Consider the following 10255-nt stretch of genomic DNA (forward strand, 5'->3'; position numbering starts at 1 on the left):
CTCTCCAGGATTTATCTCATTCAATCATCATCACCATGCCCATGAGGTCAGCCATGAGCAATCAAGTTTCAGAGAGGTTAGCTAACTTGTCCAAGGTCACACAGCTGAAGAGGAGGTGAGACTTGAACCCCGTGCTCCCAGTCACTATGAGACACTGCTTTCTCTTGTGAAAAGAGACGTGAACATTGTTACAATCACAGTGGAGTCTTTGCTGTGATACAGGAAAGGAGTGACGGGGGGTGTGGGGACAGTCATAGCCTAAGATGATGCACTGAAGGACTTTTACCTTCGAGGTCATGAAGGTTACACTCTTCTTCTTGTGTAAGATTATTCATTCTGAGGGGCTATACTGATGCAAGGCACATGATCTCCCCAAAGAATGCAAGGTCAGTAGCTGTAGCTGAATCTCAAATCAAGAAATCTAGATTGGGGTCCTGGATCTGCTTCTTAGAATCCAAGTACCTTTGCTCAAGTCCCTTAAGCTCTCTGCTTTCAGGGCCCCATGTTCCTGGTCTGGAAAACAGAGATGACACTTCTCACATTACCCCTTTACTGCAAAAAGGGTCTTTGGAGATTCAAATGGGAATGAACGTGGAAGTACTTTGTCACTACCACTTTCTGTACAAATACAAATCTGTATTTGTACAGAAAGCAAAGTACTGATAGCTTTGAAGATTTTCAGTGTGATAAAGGAAGTGGCTGGAAGTCCCAGGCTGGTGCTGGACTTCAGAAAGACTGACTTAGCACCCATGGCAGGCAGGGGACAATATATATTACCTGCCTTTGAAGGACGCTTCAGTACATTCATAGCGCTGAACTCGTATTATTTGGTTAGAAGAGGGCACTTTAGGGGACCAGCCCTTTGCAATTCAACTGTAAACATAATGGGTTCCATTTACTTCAGGTTTCGACTTTTTCCCAGCTGAGACCCAAGGTCAGAACCTGTTGTGTTACATTCTTTGTTTCCATATGTGGGGAAAAAAAAAGCCCCTGTGAAAGGCCACTCACTGGGTGAGGCCAGCAAAGGAGGAAAGAAGACAACCCAAGCGTCATCAATTACTCTGGGTGATTTCCTCATCAATCAAGACTTTCCCAAATACCTCCCAGAAACTAGAATAACCAGGACTGTGCTCTGAATTACCCTGCTCCGGATGGATGGCTCAGAGTCATCTTCTCCAGGGATTTCCAGGGCTGACTGAGAGGATGACTGTGGCTCAGACTGTCAGAGATAAGGGAACACCCATCTGACTGACAGGTTGCCCTCTGTCAGCCTCCGGGCCTCTGGGAGGGAGAGACACCTAATACCCCAGATATGGGGCACTCACTCCCTCACATGGTTAGACACCCTCCAAGCACCGTCTGCCTCCAGGTGCTTCTCACGGACTGCTCAAGGGTCTCCAGCACCATTGGTATTGTGTCAACTCTAAGACACCCCTTCCCAAGACTAAATCCCCCACATTAGGAGGATGAAATGATATAAGCAAAAGGACATGGCTTTAGGCATCAGAAAGAAAGGCTTGATTTCCAAAATTCAAGATCAAAAACTGGATCAAAAACTCATCACCCATGTGACTTTGGGATATTTAATTGACCTCTCTGAACCTCTGTGCACTTACCTTTAAAACAAATAATAATCATCAGTACCTTTCTGGATTATTGTAAAGATACAAACTAACATAGAGAACGTGCTCACACAGAGCAGGCATTCAATACCAGCAGTCTCTACGTGGCAAGATTCAGTCATTTTAGAAACATGTATTGAGGGCTTTCTTTGGGTCAGTTGCTCTTCTGGGTGCTGCACATAGGAGAGCAGAATAGAGGAAGAGAAGGAGCATGGGAGGACTTTCCTGGTAGTCCAGTGGCTAAGGTGGCATTCCCAATGCAGGGGGTTTGGGTTCAATCCCTGGTCAGGGAACTAGACCCCACATGCTCCAACTTAAAGATTCTATATGCCACAATGAACGATTCCGTGCACTGCAACAACAATCCTGTGTGCTGCAACTAAGACCAGGTGCTGCCAAATAAGTACATGAATAAAAATAAGTATTTTTTTTAAAAAGAGAGAGAGTGGGCTTTGGTCTCAAAGATCTGGGTTCTAATCCAAATGTTTACCTACCTGGTGTCCCTGGACAGTGGGCGGACTGAGCCTCCCTCATCTCATCTCTGCACGGGGATGGTGTGGTGGTTAAATGAGATGATGCACACCACGTGCTGAGCCCAGGGCCCCATTCAGCATGAATTCTGAGGAAGCGGGAGCCACACTGCCAGAGTTAGGGATGCTGAATACGTGAAGGAGTTAGTGCCAGCCACGTTCAGGCAGTTCAGTGGACATTTTATTATGTAGAATTTCAAGTAATCTTATTTAAGGCTATGGTTTCTCACCCTGGACTCCATGGGCTATTTCCTTTGTCCACTTATTTTCCCAGGGAAATAGACCCTTGAACATAGAAGGGAAAAGTCCTGTCCCTTTAGATTCACTGTGCTGTCTTTAAGAGTAGAAGGGGGTCAAGACTGGGGTGCAGGGCCAGCTCCCTCCGGCTACTGTTCAGAGTGGGGAAACTAAGGCAGAAGATCGGTGGTATAGATGGGACATCAGGGAGGCGAGCTGGGGGGGGCATGGTTTGGGGGGCAGATGGAGAAAACTCGGTAGGCATGAGGGCTGCCTGGCCCTGCAGATATGGGGCAGGGGCAGCTCTGGGACCTCTGAGCCCACCCCCAGGAGTCGCGCCCAGCTCAGGAACTGCCCAGGGCTGAGTCCACCCACCCAGGGTTTCTGCAGGCCTGAGAAAGGCAGCCGCTGACAGAGACATCACGCTAACCATAGCCTTTCTTCATTTGAGCCACTGATCCAGGGAGAATCTAGTGGGGAGGGAAAAGAATAGTTTCATTTTCTCCCTATCCTGGAATATCCATGCAAAGTGCCTGACCTCCCTCTGTTTCAGGTAATAGAGTAGAGGAAAATCATGCTTCTCAACCCAGTTTCCTGGGGTTATATAAAAACGCAGATTCTGAGTCTGTGGGTCTGCGTGGTGCCTGAAATTCTGCACCTGTAATGAATTTAAAAGACGCTTACTCCTTGGAAGGAAAGCTATGACCAACCTAGATAGCATATTCAAAAGCAGAGACATTACTTTGCCAACAAAGGTCCATCTAGTCAAGGCTATGGTTTTTCCTGTGGTCATGTATGGATGTGAGAGTTGGACTGTGAAGAAAGCTGAGCACCGAAGAATTGATGCTTTTGAACTGTGGTGTTGAAGAAGACTCTTGAGAGTCCCTTGGACTGCAAGGAGATCCAACCAGTCCATTCTAAAGGAGATCAGCCCTGGGTGTTCTTTGGAAGGAATGATGCTAAAGCTGAAACTCCAGTACTTTGGCCACCTCATGCAAAGAGTTGACTCATTGGAAAAGTCTCTGATGCTGGGAGGGATTGGGGGCAGGAGGAGAAGGGGACGACAGAGGATGAGACGGCTGGATGGCATCACCGACTCGATGGACATGAGTTTGAGTGAACTCTGGGAGTTGGTGATGGACAGGGAGGCCTGGCATGCTGCAGTTCATGGGGTCACAAAGAGTCAGAGACGACTGAGTGACTGAACTGAATGAGTTCCCAGGTAATGCTGAGGCCTCCCTGAAACTCCCTGCCCATGAACCATGTCAAAATGTTAGATAAAATATTTTAAAACACATCTTTAAATCAAGAAAGGGGAACCTAAGGCTAGGAGTGAAGCCAGACCCAAGTCCAAGCAGATGCATGTGAAGAAACGGCCACATTCTCAGGTAGCAGGCTAGGCACGACCTCGTGGCCTAGAACTGCCACACACAGAACAGGATGATACACAGCATTCACTCTGTACCCGTGCAGGCTGGGGAGCCACACTGGAGACTCTTCCACATAAAACCAGGATTCAGGAAGGGCTACCCTGAGGAACACTGGGGAGAGATAAGAATTTCAGCAACAACAAAAAGAAACAAAAACTAGGAAAAGTGTCTGGGTCAATCTTGATTTGGGGGAACTGGAGAAAAAAAATTGTCCTCTGAGATTTGAGAGCTACAGGCTGACCCTTGCTTGATGCAGGAGTCTGAAATGACAAGGCAGCCTGCCCTTAGAACCTCTCCAATGATCCTTTAAATTTCAAGCAGACTGTGGTCTATTGTATGTCCAGATGCCTGGAAACAGTCACAAGTTCTCCTGCAGGAATGCATCTCAAGCCAAACCACACAGAGTTATCGTAGGAAACCACCTCCAAAAGGGCCTCACAGTCCAAATCTCAGTGCATGCAAGGAGACAGACCACCATGAGCGAGACACAGAGGGAACAGCGCACTGCGGAGTCCAGCCCACAAAGACTTCAGATATCAGGACAGAGACGAATGAACAATTATGCTGAACATGCTTAAAGAAATAAAAAGAAAATTAAAAGTGAGTAAAGAGTAAGAGACTATAAAAATGACCAGGCAGATTTTTTTTTTTAAAAGTGCTACTAATGATGAACAAGTTTCCCCAGCTTCCTGTTCCCCAGCCAACAACACGTTTTCCAATAGAAAAACGTTTGAAACGTGTCCACCCCATCCCTGGCCATTAAATGCAGCCTGCTCCCACCTGCCCTGTGTCAGCAGCAAGGAATGTTATTGAAAATATTTTTCCAGAATCATCTCTCCACCTGGCCCATCCTGTCTGGGGCTACTCCTCCAGGCTCTGGGATTCGCCACCTTCCTTCCCCAGCTCCCAGTTCCTCTTTTGGGCCCTCCTCCTTATTTAAGTGACACATTCAAACATTCCTCGCATCCCTCCTCAGCTCCACAGGAGCGCTTCTTTCATAGTGGGACCCTCCGTCCCAGGGGAGGGGTCTCAAACGTGACTGCACTAGCAGCAGTAATAATCCCGCCCCCTTCTACCACCACCACCTGCATATGTGTTTACAAAGCGCCTCTCGTTGTCTGCCAAAGCACTGTCATTGTCCCAGACAGAGCAGGCTCAGAGCCATCACAAAGTGGCCAGAAGCCAACAGAACTAGGATTCAAAACAGGGCTCACCCGGGTGACCCTGCCTTGGCTACTACTCCGCGGCTGCCTCTAATGACAGCAGTCATCAGTTACCAGGCAACACTCTCTGTTCCCTTGTTATGTCAAACCCTTCCCGGCCCTCATGGATCTGAACAGACATCTCCTTAGTCTTACCCAGTCGGTTAGGAAATCTCTGGGGGATGGCCAAATACATATTTATGATGAAGAAAATGCTAATTTATATCCCATCTGTCTGAAGATAATCTGTCTCTGGCTTCAGTCACCCCAAGTCACCCCAAGCAAGAGTCGGTGTAAGCTTAGCAGACAAGAAGAGGTGTGGGAGGGAGACAGGGTCCCATGCCACTTCCCTTCCCCGTCTCAAGGCAGTATCTCAAAATCCCACAGAAAAACTTTTTTTCTTTTTTACCTACAGAGACGAAAGACCACGATACATGACAGTATGCATAAATGCGACAAATCGTAGGCAAACTGTGAAATTTGAGTTAAGTTCTGTTAGTTTCACTCCTGGGAGAGTTTTCCAGCCAGAAACAGAAAAGGAAATTTACAGGCGCCCTCTCGTGGGGAGATCTAGCACTGCAGGGCCACCCCCAGCCACCTGGGCACCTTGGGTAAGACCGCTGCCTTCATGAAGTTTACATTCCAGGGGAGGCAGGTGAGGAAAGCGAGGCAAGGAACGAGCAGATAAATGGGTAAGCTCCTCTCAGAGAGTGAAAGTAAAGAACATAAAATAGGGTGAGGTGATACTGTCTGGGTGGAGGGGGTCTGGGTAGGGCTACAATAGGGGACGGGATGGCTGAGCTAAGCCCACGTGAAAAGAAGGTACTAACCACGCGGAGATCAGGGGCCAGTGTCCCTTGCACTGCAAAGATCTGCAGGCACACCTGAGCACAGAGCACAGAGAATCCAGTGTGGCAGGTCATGCAGAGCAGAGAGAACTCCAGGCAGTGAGAGTAAAGGCGTAGACACCTCTGTGCTCAGTCGTGTCCAGCTCTTTGCCACCCCATGGACTGTAGACCGCCAGGCTCCTCTGTCCATGGGGATTCTCCAGGCAAGAATACCGGAGTGGGCTGCCATTCCCTCCTCCAGGGGATCTTCCCAACGCAGGGATCAAACCCAGGTCGCAGGTGGATTCTTTACCATCTGAGCCACCAGAGAAGACATCTCTGGGAACACCCATATTGTGCAGGTGGGAAAACGAGGTCTCTCATACACATTCAGAACATGATTTTCACCCCTGTACCTGCCTCCATGCCAGGTCCTTCAGCAAATCCAGCCAGCTCTGACGAAGACCATCCACCTCTACTCCTACGGCAGGTTCCTAATGGATCTCCTTGCCTCCTGCAAGGCATTCTTCTCTCAGCAGAAAAGTGATCTTTTCAATGGATAGGGTCTCCCCCTTGCTTAAGCTCTTCAATGACTGTACACTTAGCATAAACCCCACTCAGGCCGTCCTTCTCCCTCCCTCCCTCCCTCAGCTGCAGCCATAGTAGAAGCTAACCTTTTCTGCGACAGGACCTTGGCGCTTGTGGTTCCCTACACCAGGAATGTTTTCCCCCTGCTTCTTATCAGGTCTGGTTCCCTTTCATCCTCCAGGATTCAGCTTAAACTTCCTAAAGAAGCCCCCAGTTTACTCCAGATCCCAGCAGCATGTAGATTTCCTTCATGGTACCCACCACCCTGTATAATTATTTTATTTAGTCATTGTTCTCTTGTTGTCTTTTTCCAAGTGGGTTTGTACCTCCACGAGGGCAGAGACCATAACATTTTTATCTACCACTGGATCTTCTATGCCTCTGAGCTCCTGGCATTTAAGTGATGTTTGCGGAATAAACAAATGAGCCCCAGGAGATGGGAGCCCATGAAGATCTTTGCAATAACCTAGCCCAGTACCTTTCAAATTTTATTTTTAGAACACAGAACCTCCTTCCAAATGGAATCCTATGCAGAATCTCAGAGGTGAGAAAGCAGACACGAGCCCTGCCCTTCTGTTCTGTGTTTGTACCACCAAGAGCCCTGAGTGATGCTGTGGGCTCTTGAGAAATCCCCCCAGGTGGCTGAGTTGTCCTCAAGCCCCACCATTTCTCTGGCTGCTTGCCTCTGTTTTGACTCTCAGAACAGAAGCAGGATGCGACATGGCATTCTGAATGGTCATAAGCAGTTTACAAAGAGGTTAGAGTTAAATGTTTTGGAGGAAATTTACATGTGGAAACATATTTGGTAATCTGATGATGCACACACCTGGGGTGTGTGTGAGTGCTGTGGTTTTTATTTCAAAGAACAGCAAGTGACCGTGGGCTCAGGCAAATTGGGAGAATTCCCCAGCAGCCCTGTGTATGCAAAAGAGGGTTCATGGACCACCGCCTTCTGAAACCAAGCAGCACAGCCCAGTGGGCCCCACTGGAGCATGAGACAGCCTAGGCCTGGCTCACAGGGTGGCTGGGCGTCCTCGGAAGGTGCCTGGGCATGTTAGACATCTTTTATGCTCCGCTTCACATCTTCTAGGCTCACCTTTTTACTTTGGCCATTGCTGAGGTGATCAGGGGCATAACAGCTGCATGGAATATCTTTTGCTTTCTGATGGCTCCTTGTTAGCTGTGTCATCTTGGGCAAGTTGCTTAACCTCTCTCTCTCACATTTATCATCTGGAAAAGGGGGGTGATAAAGGTACTCACTTCATACAGTGGCAGTGAAGATTACGAGTTAATACACATGAAATGCTCATACCAGTGCTTGACCTGCACAAAGCAAGACACTGTTATTTCAACTCTTGCCAGATATTGCCCCTCTTGTCATGATGCTGTACAGGTCTCTGTAAAAAAACTTTGCTCTCTCAGCAGCCAATTTTGTAGTGTTTGTATTTTTTGTTTGTTTGTTTTTTTTTTTTAGTTTCTGTTTTATTTTCTTTCTAACTGAGGTGTGAGAAAGTTCTAGGTTCAGTTGAAGTTCCTGGTGAAAAAACACAACTGAGATTTTTTTTCACTGATTAAAATCTGCATATTTGTATTTCAAACAATCCAGCTAAAACTTGATTTAAAAATTCCTTTTATTTCCTTTTTTGGCTTAATCAGTTCAGTTCAGTTCAGTTCAGTCAGTCGTGTCCGACTCTTTGCGACCCCATGAATTGCAGCATGCCAGGCCTCCCTGTCCATCACCAACTCCTGGAGTTCACTCAGACTCATGTCCATCGAGTCGGTGATGCCATCCAGCCATCTCATCCTCTGTCGTCCCCTTCTCCTCCTGCCCCCAATCCCTCCCAGCATCAGAGTCTTTTCCAATGAGTCATCTCTTCGCATGAGGTGGCCAAAGTACTGGAGTTTCAGCCTTAGCATCAGTCCTTCCAAAGAACATCCAGGGCTGGTCTACTTCAGAAGGGACTGGTTGGATCTCCTTGCAGTCCAAGGAACTCTCAAGAGTCTTCTCCAACACCACAGTTCAAAAGCATCAATTCTTCGGCGCTCAGCTTTCTTCACAGTCCAACTCTCGCATCCATACACGACCACTGGAAAAACCATAGCCTTGACTAGATGGACCTTTGTAGGCCAAGTAATGTCTTTGCTTCTGAATATGCTATCTAGGTTGGTCATAACTTATGAGTATCACTTATCCAGTAGGAAATCCTTATACTACATATTCCGCATGTTAAGAACAAATGTACAATAAATCACCGTTTTTTATTAAAAAAAGGAAAAGATACAGCCTTATTGCTCCCTGATTGGGACTGTCCAGAGAAGGTGGAGGGGGGCCTCCCAGAGCCCCCCAACACAGGGGCTTGCCTGTTGGGGCTGAGTAAATGGTGAGTCCTGAACACCACCCTCCCCTACCCAAAGTACACCCTGGGGGGCTGGGCTCTGGGAGAGGTGGGAAGGGGGCAGGTCTGTTGGAAAGAGCACTAGGCCAGGCGGGAGTCAGGAGCCGGATTTCAGGACTGGCTCCCTGTGCAAACCCCCAGCACACAGAACAAGGCCCTCCAAGTAACGGGTGCTCAATCCTGTATTTGTTGAACGAACAGATGAATGAACCCATGGCTGCGTGACATGGTCCCTGCTCTCAGGGGGTTTCCAACCTGAAGGACAGACCCATGAATGTTACTGCAGAGCAGGGTGTGCTCTGTCCAATCTAGGGGCAGTGCTCAGGGGCTGCAGGAGTCAGTCAAGGAAAGCGCCCCGTGAGCTGGGATACATTCCAAGAAGGGAGCTTGATGGTTCTAAAGGATAAAGGCGATTCCGGGAGGCAGAGAAGAGGGCTGAGCGCAGAGCACTAGGAGGCCTGCACGCCCAGAGTCTCAGAGGCACCACCAGTAAAGCATTGGAATGGCACATGAGAAGGAGGTTTGACACTGCACAGATCTCCGCATTTTGGAACGTACTCTGCTCCAGCAAGGCTCTGCCCACCATTCTCCCAAAGGGCAAGGTTATCTGTAAAGTGGGCAGGAGCCCAGCTCTGCAGCCCTGGTTTTCTCAACTCCAGCCCCATACAATGAGCTGGCTGAGTAGAGAGAACTGTAGGTTCAGGGCCCACAGATGTCCTCCATCCAACAATCCCACCCCTCAGGGAGCTGCAGGCTGAAGCTGAACCCAGGCCTGGCCTGCACCTTGCCCTCCTCCTCCTCCTTGACTGGCTGCCCAAACTGTTACCACGGGGTTCACACACACCCTACCCACCCTACCCTGGACAAATCCCACTGTGAACCTCTCCCTGCCCTGCCCTGGCCAAGCACTGGCAGAGGAAAACCAGAGAAAACCAGACTGGCAGGCAGCCAGGCCTCAACAGCAATTCGGGGAGGAGAGGGTGACCAGGGAGTCATTTGGGTTCTCTGGAGCTAGAAAGTGGGCGCGGCGGCTGCGACGGCGCAGAAGCGCGGCGGCTGCGACGGCGCAGAAGCGCGGCGGCTGCGACGGCGCAGAAGCGCGGCGGCTGCGACGGCGCAGAAGCGCGGCGGCTGCGACGGCGCAGAAGCGCGGCGGCTGCGACGGCGCAGAAGCGCGGCGGCTGCGACGGCGCAGAAGCGCGGCGGCTGCGACGGCGCAGAAGCGCGGCGGCTGCGACGGCGCAGAAGCGCGGCGGCTGCGACGGCGCAGAAGCGCGGCGGCTGCGACGGCGCAGAAGCGCGGCGGCTGCGACGGCGCAGAAGCGCGGCGGCTGCGACGGCGCAGAAGCGCGGCGGCTGCGACGGCGCAGAAGCGCGGCGGCTGCGACGGCGCAGAAGCGCGGCGGCTGCGACGGCGCAGAAG

Source organism: Bos taurus, chromosome 29, assembly GCF_002263795.3.
Source record: "Bos taurus isolate L1 Dominette 01449 registration number 42190680 breed Hereford chromosome 29, ARS-UCD2.0, whole genome shotgun sequence".
Classification (NCBI taxonomy): Eukaryota; Metazoa; Chordata; class Mammalia; order Artiodactyla; family Bovidae; genus Bos; species Bos taurus.